The 26,915-nt window shown below is 38.3% G+C and overlaps 1 protein-coding gene and 1 long non-coding RNA gene across 2 annotated transcripts in view; one reads left to right on the forward strand and one right to left on the reverse strand.

Annotated features, from left to right (window-relative positions):
* Window positions 1-26,915, forward strand: part of kcna4 (potassium voltage-gated channel, shaker-related subfamily, member 4) — a 38,916-nt gene that overhangs the window by 9,261 nt on the left and 2,740 nt on the right. The window lies entirely within an intron of this gene.
* LOC137117847 (uncharacterized) lies at window positions 13,059-26,828 on the reverse strand. Its single transcript, XR_010913650.1, has 3 exons — window positions 25,894-26,828; window positions 25,027-25,334; window positions 13,059-24,915 (listed from the first exon to the last, which is right to left on the reverse strand). It is a non-coding gene; the product is annotated as an uncharacterized lncRNA (long non-coding RNA).

Here is a 26,915-nt window from a genome sequence, read left to right on the forward strand (position 1 = left end):
ATATAATCCTGCTAATGTTAAAGCAAGAGTCAAAGATTAATGAGAATTTCAAAAGTATATCTGCTACAAATGCCATTGTAAGCTATGTGCGCCATGAAATGAGTCCTCAAATGCACAGTTTGACCTTTCGTTGACCACTTAACTCGTCCACATTAAAATCATAATCGCTCTAGGCAATCATGCACTTGACAAAAGCTGTTTGTCATCTCCCATTTTCCACCAAAACACAGTGCTAACAGCCCCATCTGACGTGAGCAGTTAATAAAGCACACTTGGGATTAGAGCCTGAATGTAAGTTTAAACCAGCTCATGGTTTCCATGTAGCAGTTACATAATGCCGCTCTATTGAAGGATAGCAACCTGATTCTTTACAACTGCCACTGTATCTCCTCTTCCTAATTGGTTGCATTAACCTGACAGTATCCCAGCCTTTATATTGTACCTCAGACATGTAGATTTTATTGCTAATTACACATATGCCTCAGTGTTGGGTTTCTCTACCCACAGTCAAACACCTCCCTTTGTAGGCTTATGCTATTGAAATCTAACATAAAACAAATGCAGTTATTGTATGTATTGTAGACCAATCAGCCACAAAATTAATATCACCCGGTGGTTGAGATCTTGCAGTGGAAAGAGACACTCTGACTGATCGCAGGTGCACATCTCCACACACAGCACGCTGTGATCCCTTGTGTGTTCTGACACCTGTCGATCAAAGCCAGCATTACGTTTTTCTTATGCTGACCTCTGTCCACCACAGCATTAACCATCAGGTGGGGTTATCATTGCGGAAAAATTATGATTCTGTTTTATTGACTCCAAAATTATAATGAATATGAAATTAAATATTTGGTAGACCACAAATAAAAATTTACAATGAGATGAGTCATATTACTCATTGTCCGTTTACCTGCAGCACCGAGCTGTGTGTGGTCAAAATGTTGATTAAGTTTGCCTTCGTACACAGACAATCTAGGGCAACACAGGATTACAGATTTGTTGTGGCAGTGGGAAAGGTAAGCATTTCAAAGATTTGTCACATCAAGTTGAGGGGTTTTTTTACCCTCATTTTCCAGAGTGCTACCTAAAACCCAACCGCGGTGCAGCTTTTTATGAACAAGCTTGAGATTTTGATTAAATGGAGCAGCTGCTCAACCATAAACGAGTTTTTTTCCTGCTCCCGGTGAATATGAGACACTGAGCAGAGGACTGGTGCCCTGCTGGTCCTGCAAACTTTTGAGGCGCCGCAGATGTTGATCATCAGCTGTATAAATAGAGATACACTTGTTAGAGGGTGGACTCGATAGCTGTATATTACTTGATAAGATTTAAGATTTACTGTCGATAGGGTATATTTAAAATTCTGCTGTTTTTTTTATCAGCTATATAGACTGAATGCATCTTTCTCTGTGTGGGTTTGCTATAGGCAATTCAGGTTTTCTCGTTGAAATAAGGGTTTATTGATGTTCTCTGAGAACCATTTTGTAAGACATGCTGTGTGACTATGTTGGATATCTGAAAAGCAGACTGGATGAACACATCTTAAGCAGTTTTTATAAGCTGTTTGAAAAGGTATGGATGATACCTTGCATTTAAGAAAAATTAATACCAGTCACTCGTTACCAGATGTTAGCTGCTTTTATGTTGGTTTTACATCACACACATGAAACATGATTATCCTCAGTAAATCATATTTACATAAGAAGCACATTAGAGTCACAGTAGCTGGTCATATCAATGTTGCAATTAGTTTGCCGTTTAAAAAACACCAAAACTCTTATGAGTTTTTACTTTGGATGTGTAACTGATATTCTACAGTGAGTTCAATGCATTTGCCTGTCAAAATAATTGTTGATTAAATTGTGTGTTTTTTACTTTTATTTTTATTGGATCAGTGGGAAGATGGCCATTAAATACAGACTCTGTTGGTAACATGAGGACGGTGGGTTCAGGGAGACCCCATTTGTGTGGTGACATTTTCTTATCAGGTTATATCAATCTGGATATGACTTGTATGCAGTTAGTAATTGTTGAGAAAGTTTAAATATCAATTCCTGATCAATTCAATTAAATATCAATTCCTCTTTCCCATCTTAACACAGTAGAACAGACACTTGAACACAGTTAGTGTGCACAAACTGAACTTTGGAGCTTTTGTCAATATGCAAAATCAGCTCTTTGGGCATATATGGATAAATAATGTTACCCAGGGATGTTTCATGGAGGCTCTCATGAATGCTGAGTCAAATTAGCACATTGTTCATTAGGATACAGCATATACAGTATTTCATATCCCTTAACGCAGGATTTTCCATGTTACATGTTTATTTCTTACGTTTTAACTTATTAGAAGCACAAATCAATGGTTCAAAACATTTTCAATTCTGAATTTTGTTATTGAATAAATTGCATTTAAATTAAAGCAGCTTTAGTTTATTTCTCTTACAGTTTACAGTAGTTAAGTGATTAAGATAAGGGGACCCTGTTTTCTGGAAACTGTGTTTCTATAAACATAATTGCTGACTAGTAGATGTTTAGAAGTTTTCAATTAATAAAATAGTAAATGTAATATTGACATTAGATATGCCAGGAGGTGGATAGTAGGTGTATGTAGGTTCACATCCACGATCGCCTCTGTGATTAGGGTAATACAACAAAAGTAAAACCTTTGGCTTGGGTTAAATGTAAATAAACATGTTTTCCTTTGGGTAATTATAAGTTATTTAGCTCAACAGCTAGCAAAAAGCTAATAAGTTATTATGATAATGCTCTGTTATGGTGAGAGTGCTGCTTTACGCACTGCACATTACCAGTGAAGATCTGTACTACTGTACACTTGCTACAACTTAGCAGCTTTTTTACATTCGGTGTGTGGATTCAAGCATAAATCTCAGCGCAGTAATGAACAGTGCCAGGCTCCACAGTCTGCAATGCAAGTAACAATCCATTTCCTGCATCTGTCATTTTCTTCAAAACCTGTTTGGCTTTCTTTCTTTTTTTCCCTAGGTCTGTCAGATATCAGCAGCTTGACAAAATGTTTCGGTGATTACATCTTACACAGTTTGATAGCACTGTCAGAGGTTGTACATCACCATTATCTAACAGATATTACAGGTGCACAGTGCTTCATATTACTCACTTGTTGTGCAAGTGAACAGGGACAATTTAGGCTCAGATAGCTTTGTCCTGTGCTATATACAGTACAAACCTGTCTTTGAAATGTTTTTGCACTAGTTCTGGACAGTCTGAGTAACATTAAAACTAAATTCTGATAGCTAATATCCAGTTATGTAACTGCCACGTGTGCAGTCAACATCAATTACATTCGGAGGACTTCAGGCTTTACCCCACCGTCAGTCGAGTGCATCGTGGACCTGGAAAACACAAATCCTAGATGAGCCTGGATCAGGGGGTGTCTCCTCCTGAATCGATCACTGTTATGTAAACTTGAGTCTGGCTCACCAGCATTAAAGCTTTCTCAGCTTTTGTCAGGGCCGAGCAGTGTTTGCACATGTAGGAAAATGGCTGCCATGACCAGACCTCTATAGACCTCGCCTCCCACTTATTCTCTCTGCTCTCCTGCTTTGGACTGACTACATGCTTTTATGTGGAGTGACTAATGCTCGCTCTAAAGGGCCTGGGGTGTATCTCACTGTGTGTGCGAGTATGTGCCTTTTGTGTGTGTGCACGCGAATGCTGTAGGCAACCAATCGCTTACATGAAGATGACTCAGTTTCATGGTCTGCAAAGACCGAGATCCCCCACACACACTTCATCCTGATCCATGCAAATGGTTTGATTTGTAAGTGTGCACTGGAGTTACTGTGCACCGTAACGCTTTAGTGCCAATTCATGCAGGCATGCATGTAAGGACAGTCAGAAAAGAATTACAGTGTGAAGAGGAGGATTGAGGTGAGAGTGATGAGTGCAGCTTGCAGCAAACAATAACATTCGCTGAGCACTTGTTCCATACTGAGTCAGAAAATAATGTCCGAGTGCCCAGTAACAATGAAAAAGAAGTTTTTAAAATGGTGAGGTTGTCAGACTCCAAATGGCTTCTTCGAACGAGGTGCCAGTACCTTCAAGTGTGCATTAGGAAAAAACTAGTGCAGGAAAGAAGTCGTCAATAAATCAAAACATCTCTCAGTGTAAAAAAATCACACTGGAGTCGTAGCATGAGTCGTATGTGAAACAATGGTCTCTTTTGTTTCCATGTTTCCATTCATTCACCCATCCATTCCATCCATTCAACATCACTTTTGACTTTACATTATAGTGTTGCTCATTTGGGGAAATGGAAATGACAGTGCCTGTATGTGACAGAAGCCCCTCTGTGTCACTTTGTATTGAAAATTAAATAAAAATATATATCATTGTTACAAACATTACAGTTGTCACAGCTGCTGCTTATGATATTCTTTTAAATATTATTTTACGAAAGCCTTCCCACATCTGTTCAGCAGGCGTTGATGCCCATCTTTAGTTTCCAAATGAATTCCTGTCAGTGGCTGCAGGAACATCATTTTATTCCTTCTCCAGTACATTTTCTTCTGTGTGTGAGAATGTAGGTGTGACAGCACAGTGGCTCAGTGTTTAGCACTATTGTCTCACAGCAAGAAGGTCCTCTTTTTTTACAGATGATGAATGGATGGATGGCTGTGGTGATCTACTCAGCAGTTATTGGTTTGCCTGGCGCTTGTATTTAAACATTTGCGGTCATGTTTTAACTATTAGCCTTCAATCTTTGTAACGTGCATGAGGGAACATTTTCAGTGCAGAGCTGTTTCTCACTGACTTCATTGTTTTCATTGAATCTGTTGAAGATCATATTTGCTTAACACCTTAAATGAGCTAATTTGTTCACCGGTTAAGCTTCTAGTTGCTTCATAAAAGACACATCACAGTGGGTGTTACCACCCTACAGTGTATCTTGAAGGGTGTCCCACATTGTCAGTAGTTTGTCAGTAGTGTATCACTGCACCTGAAAGTTTTACCAACCAATTCTTACACATTTTATCTACAGTTACAGCCAACTTGTGCCACAGAGGAGACTACTACTGATACTGTACCAATAGCACTGGCATGAGGTATCTGGGCAGTATGATGTTGTGGTAATGGCTGGATTGAGCCTCTGGTCCTCAGCGTGTGTACGTCTGTTGTACTGAATAAAATTTTACTTTGGTTGCCATGTTTGCTCAAATACCCTTTTTTTCTCTCTACTGCAAATACACAGGGTGTGTTCAGTGTAAACTCACGACCTGTGTGAATAACCAAACTGCTCGACGGTTTTCCTCTGTGGCATATCGTAGCTTTTCTCCCTCCCTCACTCGCATGCCATTCCCCTCTTTGATCACTTACACACACCCTCCCACAGTTTCCCTTTCCCTTTTATTTTACTGCAGCGGGTCATTTTTTATTTATTTATGCTTATTTACCTCTGATTCAGATACTTGCTACTGCGCATTTCTGCTCTCTATGCTGAAATGCAATTAGTGTTCTTGATGGCTTCTTTTTAGAAGTGTTTATTATTGTCTGAGCTGATGTAAATTAAGAACCCCTAATTTACATTTACTTGCATGTGTTCATCAGGCTTTTCCACTGTGGCTCCAGTGTCATGCTTTAGGTGACTTTAAACACTGGACTATTGAAAGCAGAAGGATGAATAAAATGTGACTGTAAAATGAGGGAAAGCTATTTTCAGTGGCTGAAATCAGAACAAACTGAACTTCCACTGTGTTTATTTCTCTTATGGATCTGATTTCACTTAATGATAAGTCAGTGTGCCAATACAAAACTGCTAGTACTGTTTTTGCAAAGAGTTCTGTTTTCATATATTTAGTAGATGATTTTGTAAATCGTAAGACATCTTATCAAAACGTGGTGTGGAAATAATTCTCCCTGCAGGACACCGTTACCAGTTTTGGCTTTGTTCGTACTTCAGTGGGTGAAAAACATCTTTATGTTCAAAGGACGTTGCAGTTTTATTTTTCTTGGGCCAGGTCCACGCAGCTATTTTGGAAAGCTTTCACTAACGTCTGTTTGATTATGCAGAGAAACCACAACGTCCTCTTTTAGGATTTTTGTTTTACTTCTCAGGCCACCAACAGTAAATCCTTTCTACTTCCAGCCAACTCCTGGTTTTATACAGTCATGGTTTCTGCCTCTTCTTCAGACCTTGGATGCTGCAGTTGGCAGATTTCAACTGCTTCCACAGGGCTGATGGAAAGTTCCATTTAATTTTTACTATTAACAAATGGTTGATTTTGCCTGTAGTCTTTTAGTGTGGTTCAGACATCTTCTGCACACATTACTTGGCCTCATTGTTAGGCGTCAGACAGAGACTGGATGAATATAGATTGCACAATGTATTGCTTTACCCAAGTGTTAGGGCTAATTGATAATCTCACAAATTAACATGATCAAGATCAAGATTTCATTTTAATATTCTTCAGACATCTCTATGAGCTAATTTTTTACTTTTATCTCAGAAAAGCCTCTTTACTAAATATTGAATTTGATAACCTTTAACTGCACAAGGTATGAACTATGTGTTTACAGCCTTTTTAACTGTGACTGAGACAATTAAGTAAATGTGTCATCAGTACAGATAATATCACAGCTTCACTTTAATCTCTTCATTCAAACCATTCTTGTTAATTAATTATCTTGCCTGGCAGTGTTTGTGACAGTGAAATTGTGCATCAGATTCAGTGCACAGCAAAGGGATTTCAACCACCAGTGAATTTGCTTACAACAGTGAAGTGTCAGTAGGACTGAGTGTGTGGTCACAAAGTAGATTTCAAAACAGAGTCTATTGATTTGGCTAAAGTCATTTTAGCCTTGTAATGGAGTAGCTATTTATTTAGATGTAGACTTTTTGCAGCATTCAGAAACTTTCAGAGAGGCCAGACATTTTATTTTAATCACTCTGAGTAAACACTGTTTGGAATAACTGAATACAAACATCAAAATCCCTTCACACATCGGCAGAATAGAGTCGTGGCCCATGTTTAACAAACTACTAAGAAAGTAATAAATTGGACTTAAAAGATAGATGAAAGTAAAAATGATGAACTGTCACTCTAACTCACAAATGTAATGATACTAATGATTTATTAAGCTTATTTTGACCTACAAATGCTTCAGAGGTAGATGACTGCAGAAGCATTCTGATAATGACAGAACAACACAGATTACTTTAGTTCTCCTATCTTTGGCATTATCAAGGGTACAAACACACAGCCAGCATATAAATCTGAAATTATGCGTATCGTCATTGTCTGCACCTGTCAGCATGCAAATAAATTCTCCTTATTATATGAAGTAGCAGGAACTTAGCTCCATTTCAATTACTGTTATTTTAATATTATATATTATATTAAGCATATTATATGTTAATTTTACATTATTTATTCACAGGTAATTACAGGATTCACATTATACATTAAACCAAATGATTGAAACAATAAATTAATATGTTCTTATAAAAAAGTGCCACTGAACAAAGACATTTTTAGCATGTGTAATATGAGAAAAGCCCTGTTATATCTTTACTTAGCTATTTCCTTTCTGATGGGGTCATTTGAGAGTTTCTCTCTGAAATAACTTTTACACTTGATAAATGTGTCTTACTGCTGTCTGTTGTGTAGTGTTACTCTGAGAAGTTTAAATAACTAAATACGGACCCTGGTTTAGTGTGTCAGTGAGGAAGAGACAGTTATTGATAACTTAGCAATCTGCCTATCAATCAGTGAACAAAATAATAAATAATAATAAATGACTGATTACGTGTAAAGAAGAATGTATGAATGTAAGCTGGTTTATCTGTAGCCATCAACTGGCTGATTAGCAAATGAACGACTAAATTTGTAAATGCATAACCTGAAGAATTAAAAAAGGAATTAATAGATGCTGAGCCTGTGTAAGAAACAGTGAAGGTAAATAATGTAGCTCTTCGCTGAAGATGAATAAATGGTTTAAAGTATGAATCGGTGGGTAAAAATGTAACAAATGCATAAAGGCATCAGTATTTTGTCAATGTAGGAAAACAGTCAGTTAATGAATGAATGATTGAATGAATGATAAAGGCTGTTTTAAACAATGAATGAATGAACAATGATGTGCAACCTAAACAAGGAATGAGGGAAAATGTCGCTGAGAGATGTATTTATTCATTTGTTGCTTAGCATCCAAACCAGTTTGTGCAAAGAAATATGTAAATATATAATGAGAAGTTTGAATCCACAGCAGTGAAGTAGACTTTTTACCGTCAAAGATCAGTGAAGGACTTGACAGTACACATAAGACACAATGCTCTGCTGTCACACAAAGTATTGATTTTCATTCGTTGCACATCTTATAAAACCAATAACACTCAGACCTTTGAACACATGTGCATAAGCTGTCTCAGTCAGGTGTGTTTTTTTCTCCTGAAGTTTTGTTTCAGCATGTGGGGAAAGACATATTATTAGTTATCTCAGTGTTTGCCTCTGTGGGTTTCCTGTGAGCTAATTGGAGCCCTCCCAAGTGTCCCTGCTGAAAAACTGCATGTTTGTGGGTAAAAATAGGAACAGTATTTCCTGCTGTGCCAGGGACTGGATATGTTTCAAAAAGACCCCTCCTTGGTTCTGTTTGTTAATTCTAGTGGCTTCAGCTGCATGATAAATAGTGTAACCATGTCCAAATCTGTATAAAATTAATTGTGCATTGTACTATTTGAAAAAAGGACATAAAGGATTGTAAAATAACACAACCTTCAAAGATCTGTTGACTGACAGTCATGTTCACGCTACCACAGTACATAGTTTAGTAACAAACCAGACTTCCAACACCATCTTACATTAAAAACATTAAAAGCCTGGCATATTGCAGGTAGTACACTTCACATTTTGGTATTGTGTTAAATATCATGTATGAAAATGATGCATAAACACACTTTTCTACAATTAACCAGGGCCCAGTAACAGTTTTGTGGCTACATTTTGCCAAACGTAACAATTTAAGTTACAGATTTCAGATTTAAGAACAGTATTTCTGGATGCATAGACCACTTATTGTGTGGATGGTTGTTTATGGTTTTACCACTGAAATGATTATTTGAAAAAAAGCTGTCCAGGTTGAGTAACAAATGACTCAGAAGAGCTATTGGACACTATAAAACTAATGCTGGTTTAACACAGGAACAGAGTTTACTACATTAGGGAATCAGGTTGAGGTAGCCAGGGTCAACCTTTAGGAAACCTTTAGGAAATTATTCTTATATTATTATATATTATAATTTTCTTCTGTATAACTATGATCTACAACCCCATTTCAAAAAAAGTTGGGACAATGTGTAAAATGTAAATAAAAACACAAAGCAATGATGCAAATCTCATTTGCATAAACAACACAACAGATGTTGAAACTTGAAATTTTTACCATTTCATGGAAAATATTAGCTTAATGTGAATTTGATGGCAACAACATTAATCAAAGAAGTTGGAACAGGGGCAACAAAATGCTTTGAAAAGTAATTGCTGCAAATAAAAAAACAAATGGAGAAGCATTTGACAACTAATTAGGTTAATTGGCAACAGGTCAGAGGAGAGGGACCGTTCAGCTTGTTATCAGTGGACAGTTGAAAAGCCTGCATCTCTGATGGTATGGGGGTATATTAGTATCTAAGGCGTGGGCAGCTTACACATCTGGAAAGACAACATCAATGCTGAAGAATAGACATATGCTCCCATCCAGACAACATCTCTTTCAGAGAATTCTAAACCACATACTGTATCCATCACAATAGCATGGCTTCGCAGGAGAAGAGTCCGGGTGCTGAACGGGCCCGTCTGCAGTCCAGACCTTTCATTTGAACGCATTTGGCAAATCGTAAAACACAAAATCCAGCAATAAAGGCCCAAGACTGTTGAGCAGCTAGAATGCGACATCAGAAAGGAATGGGAGAACATTCCTCTCTTAAAACTCCAGCAACTGATCTCCTCACTTCCGAGATGTTTACAGACAGTTGTTAAAGGAAGAGGGGATGTTACACAATGCTAAACATCACCCTGTTCCAACTTTTTTGAGATGTGTAGCTGTCATCAAATTCAAAACGAACTAATATTTTCCATAAAATTGGTAAAACTTCTCAGTTTCAAAATCTCCTATGTTGTTTATGTTCTATTATGAATAAAACATGGGTTGATGAGATTTGCAAATGGTTACATTCTGTTTTTATTTACATTTTATACATTGTTCCAACTTTTTGTGAATTTGGGTTGTACAACATGACCATCTTTTCATATACGGCCAGTCCTAAAAACATAAAAGAAACCTACTTAAATTATCATGCTAATGATGATGGTTAATACTTATATTACCCACTCTGATACCTGCCTGCCATCCCATTGATGGAAAGTTAACTATAGTTTCCTCTCAAATTAATTGATTATAGAGGTTTACATAATTTTGGCATGCACCAATGTGTTAAATTGGATCATTATCCTTAGTAAATTAATCAAGACATGTACATTTTTTGTCTATTAATTTATTTGGTTGCCATTCATCTAATTTTAAGAGTAAAGAGAACATCTGATCATAACTGATCATATTTATACAGAAATCTCAAATCAAATCCTAAAAGCCCCAAAATGAACTGATTTCCATTGGATTTAGTGCACAGATACCTTTGCCTTGTTGTTATAGTAATGCTGTATATACATTTTTTGTGGAGATGTGCATCACTGAGGTGTGCAGCAGAAAAAGTGCTCTAATGAAATACATACAGGTTTAGAAATCCTTAAGTTTAAGTGACAGTTATGTGTTCAGATAACACATTTTTCAGTGTTGCCAGAAGTTTGTACTTCTGTTTCTTTTGTTTGTTTTTATTATTTTTATCTGTTGTTGTTGCTTTCTAACCACTCTCCCTGTGCACACCAGGTTCTTCCTGAGTGTCAGACTTGATCAATTGGCTCCATGTAATGTTGTTCCATGGTTGTATTCCCATGCATTTTGTTGGAAACACTTTCCCCTAGGATGGGGTGGAGGGCACAAAGAAACCTGTGTTTGGCGTAAATGTAATTATTGTCATGGCAACAAGGACTGGAATCTCTGATAGGGCTTATTTGTCTATGGAAAACACTACCTCAATTAGTGTGTTTAAGTATGGTTAAGTTTCAGTCTGTAAAAAAATCAAACTAAAAGTAACAAAAAAAACATCTGCGTGTGAACATTTGCACTTTTTGCAAATCTGCACTTTTTCCCCATGCCTCACCCTCAGTTTGGAAAATGTGTGTTTTGGAGAGCAGAGCTTTTCTGAACAGACCACTGGCAAACAGGAGGACTTAAAATTATATGAGGGACTTTGTTATGTGACTCAGTCTGGTGCACATTCTGGAGTGAAATTCAACTACTAAACGGCAAAAAAGGAACCTCATGATATCAGTAACAGTTTAGAGTCTTGGCTGTCGTGCTACATGCTGTTTTTAAGTGGCTCTCTGTAACAGCTGGGGAGCAGGGCTTAATCCACAGTGCGGGGCTGAATTATGCATTATACTGTGAATGTTACACCATATCTATTTAAATGCAGTGCCTGTCCTGTCTTTTCGGTCTACACTGTTTCTGCAGCTACTCAGCTGTGGATGTCACATGAAGAGGGAGTGTGTGCAGGAGAAAAATAACAGTGTTATATGCAAATTGCCTCTGTGCTTCTATAGTGAGATTTCCCTGCATGTCTATAATGATGTAACACTTTTTATTCTTTGGTTCTGGGTCATTTTATATTTTGCTGCTTCGGAAGGGTTTTATGCATATTTCAGGATACACCTCAATCCTCTATACTTTGTGATCTTTGTGGCTTTGTTCTATGGACCTGCTACGTGGGCACTAGAAAATAGGGATGTTTTTTACCTGGTGATGGGGCTGGATTTAATTTTACCAAATTTACATCTGCTTGCACATCTGCTAATTGGGACCGAATCCTTGTGAATCCCTTATAAAATGTTTCCTGTTACTTTTTGGGGAATGAAAACATGTTATTTGAAAGAAATGTTGATCTCACAAAACAGCATTTGTTTTTTGGGAAGCTGGGTTTCAGCTATAGCCTTTAAAAGCTAAAGTAAAAACATGGCATAGCAAAAACAGTATTCATTCTTAGTATAACTCAGTGAATATCACATGAATAGATGATACAGTTAACATTAGCTGTTGCACCAGTAGAGGAGGTAGCAGTAAAATGCTTAAGAACATCATCATTGCCCCCTTCATCTCATTTTCCCATAAGACATTGCATTTCACTGTTGTTTAAACTGTGTAGCCAACCTGTCGAGTGTTTAGGTGCTCTGCCATGTTTACTGAGGGTCACTGTGTTCCGATGTGCTCACACGTAACCTTTATTTTATACAGTTTGTCAGTTTTTTTTCCTTGTTGTTATTTAAATGTAACTTTTTTCCTTTCTCTGTCTGAGAGAAATTGTATGATGATGCCTGTGCCTTTAGTGGATCTTGCAGTCCTTTCCCCAGCAGTGTGGCAACCACTTCTATGAAGAGCTGATGCAGGACCTGCTAACCATCTCTGAAAACTGTTCTTCTTGGGCTGCAAACAAATCTAAATTACATTAAATCCACAGCATTTGTCATAAAACGGCATTTTTATTGACTTAATACTACTGAACAAACACACATACACAAAAAAAAATCTCCAGTATATAGCACTATATAATGCCAGGTATCCTGTTCTACACTAGTTCACTGACTATATTACAACCTCGCCATAATCACAATACAAAATGGCCAGGAAATGTTTAAAGCAGATTTACACACTTGCTGAGATCTTCTGTGTGAGTTCACTGACTCACCTGAAGAACAGAGTACGTCCACTGACGTCAGAGTAATGAGATAAAGAGAAAACGAGCAGATGCGATAAGGTAACGTTACATTTCCCTGAATGGTCACAGACTGAACACGGCGTCCTATCTTCTGACCATGCGGGAGCCTGATACGGATTAACACACACTGGAATGCCACGCTCACTTCGTGGTAAAACTAACATTTAGCTACTTAGAAGAACAGGTAAGTCACACCGTGTGTGAAACACAATCCCTCGCGTGTTTCCAAGACGCTTCGCTGGGCAAACCCCGAGCAGAAGTTGGTTTGACAATCGAAGCCCCTTGGGTATTGCGTCGCAGTGCTGCCTGCATTCTAATGCTAAACCAACTTCACTTGCTCCCTCAGTGAGTGACATAGCAGCTAACAGCTAAAAACAACACGGCTCCTTCCTTTATGCCCTGCGCACACGTAGGTGTGCGGCTTTTAAACTGGGGGATTCCCTCTCTTCGTCCACACAAGCACTGTTTTTAAATACATCCTCATCCACATGAAAACGAAAAAACACGCTGTCAGGAACATACCGAATCAACAGGCAGACATGGTAACTATGACCATGGCCCATCAGAAGCCTGAAAATAGGACTTGGGGGCGTCCATCTGCCGTCCAGTCGACCAGTCCCTGAGTTAGTTAAAGTTACCTAGAAATCAATTTGATGAGGATGTTTTCACACGTAACAAACAGCATTGATGCGTGTTTCCCCCAGGCACCTCTTAATGAAATCAGAGTAAAGACACAAAATAAGAACCAGTGATAATTTTTTTGCTGCTTTAAAAATCTAAATTTCACATTACACTTTAAACCTTGATATATTTCTGATATTTCTGCATTTTATAATCATAACAACAGTAAATTATAAGAACAGACAGAAAAGCAAAAAGAGCATGCAATGAACACCAGATAAGTCCAAAAAGGCCCCCGTTTTCTGTAAACTTTGAATAGGCTGAGGCACAGAAACAACGGAAACTCTCCACTGACTCCAAAATGATGTTTAATGACATGTCTGGAATACTGGCCCATAATCAATCCAGTAATCATTGGTACCTTTATACCACTGCAGTTAACCTCAAGTGTCTAATCAAGCACAGGGAAAAAGACCTTTTTCACTTGCAGAGCTGCTTCTCTTTCTGTCGCCCTTTTCACCTTCTCTAACGTGTAAATGAAGTCCAAATGTCTGTGTGAACTGTGGTGACCAACTGCCAAGGAATTCTTCCCTTTCTGCTTTGATGGCAAAATAGAATTACAATCTTTTTTTATTTTTTTTTATTCTGCTATTCAGGGTATAAATCTAGCAAACCCTGTATGTAGTGCATCCCATACCAAAAGTTCAAACAGAAGAGCTGGCTGCTGTAAAAGCATATCAGCTGTAGGCTGACTAATGCTGAAAGACATACTTATCTTGTTCGGTGGGAACAAATGTAACAGCGTGTGATCTTTGCTCAACATTCATGGTTCCTCTGATTTTAATGCAATGTGTAACTATAAAATAAAATGAGTCCTTGCCATTGTCCATATCTTTCAGCTATAATTCTTGACAATTTCAGACCTGGTTTATTTGGCAATACTCCTGTTTTCTGAGCACTAAGTGCTGGATACTATACAGCCACCATTATTCACCATTATTCTATAAAAAAAAAACGCTTTTTGAAATGAGAATAAACGGTAATTGACAACACAAGAGTTCAAAGAGTCTGAGGTGTTTGCGAGGAGCTGTTTCTCTCTCAGCATCTTGAAAAACGGACAATGTGTTAAATGCAAATACAGTACGAGCTGTGTGAAAGAAAAGCCAGACTTTTTTAAAACATGAAAAGATTATGTGAGGAAGGCTCAGCTAGAAACAGTGGTTTGACATTGATGGAGAAAAACTTCTGGATAATTGTCTCTGCTCTGCTCACTAACTGTAGGACCTGTTCACAGCTGTCTTTGTAACCTTAGGAGGTTAAGAGGTTAGGAGGAGTAAGTCTGATGCCACAACCTGTGATGGGGCGTCACAAGCCAAAAGGGTTAGTAACCACTGCCATAATCAGTTACAGATGAAAAAACCTTTTTCCTCAGATAATGGACACATCTGCCTGATGCTATTTTTATCTCCAAATGCAACTCTAGCACAATATGCAACAACTTAACTTTTCTCTTCTTCCTTATCATACTAAGGCAGATTTTAATATCACTGTACTTGGGCCTGTTGTGGATTATTTCCTCATTATTCATGCTTGCAAACTGCCAAGTGCAGTGTTGAGGTGAGCTGAGTCAACCCAAACAGGTGAACGGGTCCAATGTGTGAGTCACTGCACTCATGTTCACACTGGGCAGTTTTACAGATTTGTAATAAGTAAAATATGTTAAGTTTCAGCTTTGCACTTACAGTTAAACTTGAAGGGTGTTTTCACATATGTTCTCAAACTGTGGGGAGCATTGAAAACAGTAAAAATCTTTATATCTGCATCAACACAGTGCTAAGGATGGACAGATGTGTCTGATGCATGATCACAGCTGCCTCTTAAAAAAAAAAAATCAATAAATAAATAATAAGCGGAAAAGCAGGTAGTGTAGTTGTGGTGGACAGAGTATGAAATTGATCATCTAGGAAAGAGACTGCACTGGTGGGAAAATTTAAGGACTTTTTCTAGAAAAAAGGGTGGGGTTGCCATGTTTCTTCAACAGATGTTTAAATAATTGTCAGACTGTGGGATTTATTAGATTTGAATAACAATTTCCATCCACAGCAAATAACCACACAGAAAGAGAAACTGAGGATTAAGTTGAGATGTCAGAGTGACAATGCTCATTAAGATCTTCTTGTAAAACACAGTAAATTAAGATTTCTGAAAGAGGCATGATTCCAGGCAGACAGGAGACACTGTGGGAGCTGTGACGGACAAATTAATTCAGCGGTCTGACAAGACACAATATTGTGGTCCAGCCATGAGGAAGACTCAGCCGAGCACACTGAGAGGCCAAAACCATACAGGGCTCCAGCGCCATGGCAGCCACATGAAAGTGTAAGTGTCGATCGGGATTAACAGCAGCACTAATGTAGCTTCAGAGTTTCCTTTGGGTCACATTTAGTTGTTTTGACTCATGCATGGGCCATTTCCACTTAATTCTCAGTTGCTTTGACCAATGAACAACTATAATTGTGGTTACGAATGTAGTTTTTCTACCACTGAATGGGTCTCTGTACACTAGGATTTCTGGGTATTTCTGTCCCCTATGGTACTTTTTAAACAAATGTACTGCTAAGGCCAATTATTCAACCTCAAGGTCACTGTGGGTAGCTTTTGAGGGCCAAAGTCAAACATATATGTGCCATCAGTCTGTTTTTTAAGTAGATTTATGGATATGAAAATCTGCTACTACAGTTATCAATTCAATAATGCAATTTTCATTGACTAAATTAAATGAAAAGCAATGGCATATATGCACTTAAGAGGCAAAGGTAAAAATAAGTGCTAATACAAAAGGTACAACTGTGGCCTTCTATAGGGTACAGTCCCAGTGACAAGCCATTGTACCACTTAAAATGACACCTATTTCAGAGTTTCTGAGTGTAAAACTGTTTATGCCTTTGAAAAACGGGTGTGAAATCAACAGTTGTTTTTGCTAACACTTTGTAATTATCTTGAAGTGAAGTGTGAGTTTCTGCACCTTTGCCCCTTTTCACTGAAGTGCCCTTCACCACCTGTTTGTTGGTTTAACTAAACTGCCACATGCCTGTGAAAGTGTCTCATGCAGATGTTGAGTGGGCAGTAATGTGAAGTCTGCTCTCATGAAGCCAAACCTCTGCTCATGCCAACATGTGGGAGGGTGGCTACAAAAGGGCAATTAGGGCAAAACCATCATGTTTCGGTAGAAATGAGAATCACTTCATAGCTGATTGCCAAGTAAACCTCAGCAAGCTGTAAGTGTGACGTTTGTCCCCAGTTTGAACCCCTGCTGGCTGCTGCCTTTTTGTGTAAAGTTTGCATGTTCTCCCTGTGTGTGCGTGAGATTCTTCAGGGTACTCTGGGTTCCTCCCACAGTCCAAAGACACGGATGTTAGGTAAACCGGTGACTCTAAATTACTTGTAAGTAGGTGTCACTGTGAATGGTTGTCGGTCTGTGTATGTCTCTCTTTGTTGGCCCTGAGATAAACTGGTGACCTGTTCGGAGTGTACCCCACCTCTTACCTCTGACCCTCAGTGTGTTTTAGAAATTGTTCTCCCCCCATCCCCCATCCCCCAAACGTCATACTTAATGTGAAACAATGACCATCCCTCTTCCAGGACAGGACAGATGTTGTATGAACAGATGTTAGACACACAACTACTACAGCTGAAACGATTAATTGTTCTCAGTGTATTTTTTGGTTTCCTCTGTCCAGTATGTAAGGGATCTGGATATTGCTCGGCTGGACAATTGGTCCTACAAAACAACATGATGAAAGTGTCATGCTGGGCTTTGTGAAAATGTCATGGCCATTTTCTTAGTGTGCCATTTGTACCTGATGGAGAGACGGCTTTAGACTAAAATTGTAAATATTGCTTCTATTGCTTTTTTTGGAATCAGCTTATAGATAAATTGGGTGTGCATGTGTCCTGCAAGTTGATGACTTCTTTATTGTATAGATATGACAAGACAAATGTTTATTTAACAATTTTCAAACAACAACAGTGAAAGAATGCTAACTTCTCGAATGGGAGAAATTTGTTTTTGTTTGTTTTAAATCAATAAAAGCTGAAAATTGCTGGGTGTTAGATTTTTAGTCGGGAAAAACAAGACTAAAGACATCACATTGGACTAATATCAGACATATTATTGCCTTATTATCAATAAATTGATTTGAAAAACAATTGTTATTGCAGCCTTACAGAATCCCCTTAAGTTCAAACGTACAACTATGCACTATAATGGCAAAACACATGCCTACTGGTATGTTACAGGATTATAAAAGTGTGCACAGATGACTTATTTCCAATTACAGTGACAGTCAGATGTGGGTGAACATGATTTCGCCCCCCACAGTTTTCCATATATGGATGTATCCACTACTTTAATCATTCCAGCTCCTCCAACAAACAAATGTGTATTGCTTTATTACTGTAGGTGGCTGGCAGCTCCGTGTGTATGAGAGGAGGCATGTGTCTGTCCTGCACAGAACAACAAACAGGTTGGCAGTGGCAAAAACTATGAACATTATAATGAACAAATTAGCAGAAAAATGGTCATGGTGCAAAAGTGAACATTCCTTTTCTGCTGTTTTTCTGTTCCATATCGAGTGACAATAGACCAAAAGCTAATCCCAAAAAACCTCACTGTTTAATCAGTGCACTCACATGTAAAGGAGTACAATTATAAAACCAACTACAAACTCTTAGAAAAAGGTTGTATTATACACTGTAAAAAGTGTCAAAGGTAAAATTTTTACTAAATGAACTAGTATCAGATTTATTCATTTCAATTAAACTTTATTTATATAGCACCAATTCACAACAAAGTCATCTCAAAGAATTTTACATAATAAAGTCAAGACTATACAAATGTATAAAGAAAACCCAACAAATCCCCCACGAGCAAGCTTATTGGCAACAGTGGAGAGGAAAAAATCAATTTAACAGAAGAAACCTCCATCAGAACTGGGCTCAGGGTGAATGGCCTTCCTTCTTTACGGGTTGAGGTGAGTGGAAAGTTGGGAGAAGAAAGAAAAAAGCACCAAGAAGCGACTGGGCAGGTTGGTAGGACTGGTAGCTGCACACTGGAAACACACAGCTCCATAGCTGAAGACACCTGCAGAAAGAAGAGAGGGAGGAGAGAAGGAAAGGAGCTCAGTGCATCTGGGTGGGTCCCCCTATATAGTTAGTTATAGTTATGCTGCCTATAGCAGCATAACTATAACTAACTATAAGCTCTATCAAATAGGAAGGTTTTAAGCCTAGACTTAAAAGTAGAGAGGGTGTCTGCTTCCCGAATCTGAACTGGGAGCTGGTTCCACAGGAGAGAAGCTTGATAGTTAAAGGCTCTACCTCTGATTCTACCATTGGAAATTCTGGGAACCACAAGTAGGCCTGTATTCTGAGAGCGAAGTGGTCTACTCAGATGATATGGAACTATAAAGTATTTTATATATGATGAAGCCTGACCGTTTAGAGCGTTATATGTAAGAAGCAGGGTTTTAAATTCTATTCTAGATTTTATGGGAAGCCAATGGAGAGAAGCTAGTGAAAGAGAAAGATGATCTCTCTTGCTAATTCCAGTCAGCACTCTTCCTGTAGCATTTTGGATTAATTACAGGCTCTTTAGGGAGTTACTCTGGCATCCCAAAAGTAGGGAATTTCAGTAGTCCTGATTTGTGATCAGCGGTGTCAAATGCAGCACTAAGCTCTAACAGAACAAGTATAGAGACTAGCTGATTGTCTGATGCCTGAGAAGATCATTGGTGACTATTACCAGTGCTGTTACTGTACTATAATGTACTATGACTGTACTGTACAAATTATTCCTGTACAGGTGGTCGTACAATTGCTTTGCAACTACTTTTTCGAGGATTTTAGAAATAAAGGGAAGATTGGATATTGGTCTGTAAATGGCTGAAATGCCTGGATCAAGACAAGATTTTTGGTTTGATTACATACAAACATTTGAATACAAGCCTCAACAGATCTATGGCTCTTAGTCAGCCTGGCTACAGTGCTGAAAAGAAACTGGGAGTTGTTTTTGTTTTCCTCTATTAAAGATGAATAATATGCTGTTCTGGCATCACGGAGGACCTTTCCAGGCCAAGCACAAATCTTCTAAATTAGTGGAAGGCCACTTCCTTTCTAACTTTCATGTTGCCTGTGAGGCTGCAGAATTATCAACAAGATGATCAACTTGCACCGGAGTAAAGTTAAGGTGGCTGCTTTCCAATGTATTGACGCATGGTGAAGCACATGACGAAAGAATATTTCCTTAAATTCGTTCACAGCATTTTCGAATAAGCACCTACTGGAGTGGGATTTATCTACTGTACATTTTCAGAGAACAATTGATTTGGCTTTTAAATGTTTTACTCAAGTAAAACTTTAGTAGTAGCACTGGTTTTCTCCTGCAGTAGGTTTCAGGCTTTGACCAGGCTCGATTAATCAAACTGATCAGGTAGTGTGTTGATAAACATGCTGTTCAGCAACACTTTTCACCCTAATTGCTGGTAGTGGTGTAATGACCAAGTCTCTAACAAAAAATAATTAAGTCTTGATTCAAAGTTCCTACCGATCTTATTTCCAGCAGTTTAATTTAGAAATTTGTAAGTGTTGCTCTGTGTGGTCAGCAACAAACACATTTAGAGCTGATCAAAACCTGATTTGAAATTAGAAATGAAAAATGAAAGTGTCTAAAGAAGTCATACCGTAGCTCTGATTAATCCAACAAATTGCCCAAGATTGAAACTGACAGAAACTGATTTTATGTGCCACTAAGGCCTAGCAGAAGCAAGCTGCAAACAGTTGTTTAGGCATCCAGCAGTTATGAAGCAAGATGATCATGGATTTATTGATTTGGAGTGGTGTTTATGTCCACCCTAAGACCAATATTCACTCCCCTTTAGTTCTAGTTTGGTCCCTATTAACCCCTCAGTGAAATATCTTCATGTTTAGCCACTAAATGTTTCACTATGCTCATCAGTTAGTCGCTAACTGTGTGTGTCTGCTGTTCTGTGCTGATCATCGTAGTGTACAGTGCCTGTTGGAGAGTTTCTGAATGTTGTGAGCAGGGCATTAATAACCACATGAAACTCACTACAAACCTCAGCAAAGCTGAGCATAGCTGCTAAAGCAGGTGATAGTTGCATGTTTGCATTTTCTGTAATCTTTACTTTTAAAAATAAAATATAATTGTACAATTTAGTTTAGCAGTAGTTCTGGCTGCCTTGTAACAAGAGAAATATAGACTTTAAAAATAAAGGAAGCGTGATACATTTTAAAACCTGAAACCATTTTATCTCATCAGGGCATAAAGGAGGCAAAAAATGTCTAATGACTAAAGAAACAGGCCATTGTGTTGTAGTGCAGCACCACGTATAGTGCTACAAATGCCACCACCAATTTCAAAATACAAATAATTGAGAAATTGACTGAATGCTATCCTTTAAAAAGAAATAACGCTTAAAAACATTTCAATAACCCATGTAATTATGTCTATTTTGAATTCATACTCATAATAGTTACAAAGTTTTTGGAGGAGATTGGCACCGATCTCACTGTGTTGGGAATCTTATTAATTAAATATCAAAAAACACAGTTACAATAGGTCAGTTGTGCAAAATGAATTCCAGTTTGTAATTTAGTTTGTAAATATGGGGATATATTGCCAGCAGCTACCATTATCAAGGGAAACAACATGGTAATTCTTATGCTTGGCAGCACAACTGGCAGGCATCTGCTGTTTGTAAGTGATTGTAGGCGTTTCATTAAGTCACTGTTGAAGTACATATGTGAGAAGTGCCTGTGGGGGCACGAGATAGAGGAGGCTGGTTTGGAGGCGGTATGATGTGACTGACGGGGATGAGCGGATAATGACAGTTTTCATTTTGGATAAACAGCTTCGTGCCTTTGTTCACACAAATTCTGAAGTTGTGCTTAATGTACCACAACCACAGTTAAAATCTATACATAAAAAAATTAATAAAGCGTGAAACAGTTCTCAATATTTTAGACAATAAGAAAGCAGAAAAAAAGTTGCAGTATGACTCTCAATCAGGGGAAAATGTAAAATCTATATTTTTTAATAAAACACCCAATAAAGTTTTAGGCCCTTCGGGTGTTAAGGCAAGCACATCACTCAATACGAGGACTGATAAGAAGGTGTTGGTCTTAAAGGGCGACTTCACCAAATTTCAACTTACTCTCTATTGCGTTTGCTTAGGGTGTGAATGTACACTAACACTTTTAAACATCCCTCTGACATCCCCGTAGTAAAATATTTCTCCAATTCTAGCTTAAAAAGTCCTCCAGATTACATCACTTGGAGGAGTTTTTCATCATAAGGAGTTCAGATGATGTCGTCTGTGGGAGCTCTGGAAAAGGAGGTTGGCCATGATTACAAACTACATAGTGTGAGCAATATAACATAAATCTGAACTGAGGGTTCCTCCAAGTGATGTCATCTTGAGGATGTGTTGATAGGGAAGTCAATGGGAAGTTTAACAGTATTTATGTTCATGTACTACCCAAACTACAACCATAAGAAGCAAGTTCAAAAGGCTTCCTTTGATTTCATTCTGCAGCACAACAATGGCCTCAATCAGACAGCCAGAGTCATAAGCAACTATGAAGAACAAGGATTCCTGCAACAAATTCTGTGACTCCAAAGAGCCCTGATCTCAACACCACCGCTTGGCATTACTGTCAACTGTACAATTAGTTAACTAGTTAAAAAACTAGTGAATACTGGTAAACTGGTGAGAGAGGTTAAAACAAAGTTTGGAAACTGCTGTCATGTAGTATACAGACCTTAAGTCTTTATGATTATTATCAATCCTAGTTAAAATTATTATTTAGTTATTTAGTTATTATTATTTTAACTGGTTCAAAATTTCATCCCTTTAACTTTTGAGATATGTTAGACACACAATTTATTAAAATTTCCTCAATTAAAATGATCAGAGTGTAATATTGATTGGATTTGACCTGTGCAGTTATTGAAACACACTATAACAAATCAATTTGTGTTATATAATCCTTTGATTTTACTTGAATTGACATTTTCTTTCAGTCTATTAATCTCAGCTGACAAGATTTGCTTCCAAGACTGCAAACAGATCTAACTCTGACATGTTGGACTCTAAACCCTTCGTTCTGTCAGTACTTTGTAGGGGTAAAAGATTAGATAAGAGCTGCTGTCTCTTTTTATCTGTGTCACACAGGAAAAAAAAAAAAAAACACATCTAAACTTACAGATCATTTGGCTGCTGGCATGGAAGTAATTGGCACCGGCCAGTCTTCGGCTGCTTCTCCTGCTTCAAAATGTGCTACATAAACTGTATTCTGTTGTGGAACTCAAATGTACAGTAATATTGGAAAATGGATAACTTTTCATGTAATGAATACCTGAAAACACTAAAAATGAAGGCAAAATTTTTGTTTGTTGTATTCACTGTGCGTCTCATTTTGGGAGTGTTTTTGTCCACAGGCAGATTGGAGTAGCTTATCTTGGCATTAACTGACTGAGGCCTCCATTTGTGTCCTGCCATTAATTCTCCATAACAGTCTGTCATGGAGTAACGTGACTCATTATGTTGCACATGTGCTTTCTAAACAGCATTTCTCCTCCTCACAATACCTGAAACCTGGCTTGTCATGCCGCAGCTAACATGTCTAATGAGGACTGTGCAGGCCGACAACACAGTGATGGGGACGTTCAAATTTGGCCTCCGTCAAGCGCAATCATGGACAAGTCTGCCTAAATGAACAGCATCAGATAAGCAGATATGCAAGTTTTTTCCCCCGTAACAGAAAAGTGCTGACAGAGAGCTCGGTGGCAGGGTCGAAATGAGCACGGCATGTGTTCTGTCCCCAGCGTACATTGTGCTGCACATACTGCCGATCCTGGGCTGCGTATTTATAGCCTATCATGTGTTCATCTCTGCATGTTTGTGTGCATGTGTGTGACTGGGAAAGCCAGTGTTGATCTGAGAGCCCTGCAGGGGTGTGATGCAAGAAGCAGCAAGAGGCAGAAAATCCCCGCCACCTTTGGATTAGTGTTAGCAAGCGGGAAGCCAGGCACCATGCTACATGTGCATGTGAACTCTCCTGAAGTCAGTCCCCGCAGGATTATTTTATTTTTATTTGTATGTGTAGGTTTGCAAATTTACGCTCCCTCATATAGTGGTGTGAAAACCTTCAAGGATTGAAGTGCATCTGTTTGTTGATGTGAGTCATTTGATCAGATTGGTAATTGCTGTAAAATTACAGGGATTGTGGAAATTGCAGTGCAGTGCTTGTTTTATGTAACAGACATACAACAGCCTATTGTCAAGGTTCACATTTTGTAGGAATTCGTTAACCCTGCAGAAACAGTATCCAATAATTTTACAATACATGAGGCGCCTTTAAATATGTGTCTCAGTGTTGCCCCCCACAGTGCAGCATGTACAGCTTTGGCGTGACACAAATGTCCACGATCATATGAGCTCACATTTAAAAAAAGCCACCCAGACACTGCTATCATAGCAAATAAAGTCTGACACCCTTAATAAGGGAGAGTCAAAGTCATGTTGTAGTGCAACCTCAGAAACAGCTGTTTCTTGGACAGCACTGAAGCTTTGTTATTAAAAAGTAACAAGTGACCTGCCTTTCAAGCTCTAACGGGTACTTTGATTGTAGTTAAGAGTGTCAGAGACAAAGATTAGAGGATTTAGAGTATTAACAAAAACACTTCACTGTCAGAGAGGATATGCTCAAGGGAGGGAGAGAGAAAGCAATCTGTCATGATAAAATAGCTTAAGTTAAAAAGAAATGGAAGGGTCAACAGTTTTTCACCTGTAGAAGAAGCAAATTTTTTCTTTTCTCCCTTTGTGGGGTTCGAGTTGAACAATTAGATCAGAACAATTTAGTAACAAAAGACATTTTCTTTTCTAGACACAAACAAATTAAACCTCACACACAGTTTCAGAGGTTCTCATGTTAGAGTTTCACAGCCAACACCACACATGGTCTATAAAAAAGATTTATGTTTTAACTGCCTTGTAAAAAAAAAATGAAGACTTCCCAGAAAATACTCAGAGGTTCACGAGGCTGCAGGATAACAAAGTAACAAGTAATCAGAACCTGTTACTGCATGTCTCATTTCCCAACTCGATTCAGCAGTAATACTACTTACTGTTTATGTCCTCACCTCTTTTCCTTCGTGAGCAGTTTGCTCCATTTGCTGGTACAGATATTACTGCTGTGTAAATGTGGCAAACCTTTCTGCTTTGCACGTCCCTGCAGGGGCCAGATGCATAAAACTGTGGAAGCTCATGAGTAAAAGACAGAAATATGCCTACTGTACAATTTTGCTGAGTCAGATTCAGAAAGCTGTCGGCTGTGGCATGGATCTGTTGGGAAAACAAAATCAAACTCAATCATTTTGAATTCAGGCATGGGCATATAAGTCTCATTTCCACAAAAACTCAAGCCTAATTACTGTAGACAAACTGTAAACCTACCTGAATAACCTGTTTGGATGACAGCGTCGTTAGTTGCAGCCTTTTGGAACTGCACTGTCTCCAAGAAATTTGAACTACTGTATTTAATAAATAATTATAATCAACATATCATATATTGCAAACACAGTCACTGGCAGGATTATGGTGACAGGCAACATTTGGTTTTGATGCATGAATGTGACACTTATGAACTGCACCAGAGTCAGGGTAAGTCAGAGGGAGATGGCTGGGGTGGATGGCAGGTGAAAATGCACAAGTTGCTGTGACAACAGAGGCCAGACTTTGCATCCTGGGTTGTCAAAGTCCATCTGTGTTAAAAAAAAAACCACTTTGGTTAAGGTTAGGAAAGTAATGGTTTTTGTTAAATGTAAAAAATAAAACTTTTGTCTGAAGTCACTTGTTCACATTGATATATAAAATCCCCATTTAGATTGATATACAACCTATCTCCTATATGTGTGTTACACTTTTTCAAAAACAAAACTAGGTAGCTACTATACAGGAAGGTACCATCCAAATTCCAATATCCACTGAAGAAGATGGTGATTGGTCAGTTGTTTTATTGTTATCTGAAAACTCTGAAAACAGATTCACATCTACTGTATTGTTAAATAAATCTGAGATATGGGCACAGATGCAGACGTTCACATGAAGATAAATTCTGAATATGTGTATCAGTTAGAAGATAGCTTAGTTTCAATATTCCAAATGGGATTGTTCTAAAACACTAAACTGGCTTTATGAAACCTGTTGAAATAACTGTTAAACCATTTTGATTTATTATCTCTATCACCTCCTGCAGCTAGTTCAAATTACTTTCTGCTTTAGGACTGTAAAAATCACATTTAATCACATATAATGTCATACCTGCAGGTTCTGTCTCCCCCATTCTCAGCTGGATGCTTTCTGCAAACATCATAATGATTTTAAATCCAGTCCCATGGAAACACTGCTTCTGGGTTTCTGAATTGTGAATAAGCTTGTGGCTAGCAGGTGTTTTTTTTTTAAATATATGTCTAACAGGTTTAACCTGGTGCGCTTGGCTTAGCCTTGAGCAGGCAGTGTCCTAAAGCGATGAGCTGAGGGTTTAAAGATTTCTGGATGTGGCCCAAATATGTGACTTACGGACTGACAGTTACTGCAGCATAAGTAATTATTCCATGGATTTTCCTGTTTTGGTGATTTAGGTCCCTTCTCTCTATATTGTCTGAACATTAAGTCCCATTAGTGTGCATGGTGTGAGGTTTGGGGCGTCCATCGACTGTGAGACAGTCTCCTTTATCACTGCTTGTTTATTGCTAAGCCTCTAATGAGAAAATGCCTTCAGGACTGGGGTGGGTTCCTCATTGTATTAGATTATTGTGTAGTAGAAAATAGTGGAAACTGCCTGGTGCAAATACACGTGGGGTGGTGGTAATGCGAAATCAAAAAAGAAAAACTGAAACTCTATTACCTTTCCCTCATACCTGACAAAGTAACTTCTATCTAGGGACAGTGATTCAGTGTGGATGTTGAAGGCAAACAGTAAACTGACAACAATGCAGAATAACACAGTTTTAACTGATACCGAGACTAGCAAACCCAGAAAAAACAGGCAGAAATACTCTCAAAGTCAAACATTTTCACACTCAGATATGACAGTTTAATTTTAACACACATCTACTGTATTGACCCTGCTTAAAGTTACAGTATATGCATTTTTTTGTATTCTTTAGTAGAAATATGCTTCACAACTTACCCTAAATAGGTGCTGTTTATGCTTCACAGAACAGCACTGCCAGCACTCCAGAGATATTTACTCCTGAAAGCTTTTGTGTAAGTCTTCAGCACTTTTATTTATTCTAATGTGTGGATGACTTTTACCTGAAGGGCTGTGCAGACCATGGCAA

The sequence above is a fragment of the Channa argus genome, chromosome 2, assembly GCF_033026475.1.
Source record: "Channa argus isolate prfri chromosome 2, Channa argus male v1.0, whole genome shotgun sequence".
NCBI classification, from domain to species: domain Eukaryota; kingdom Metazoa; phylum Chordata; class Actinopteri; order Anabantiformes; family Channidae; genus Channa; species Channa argus.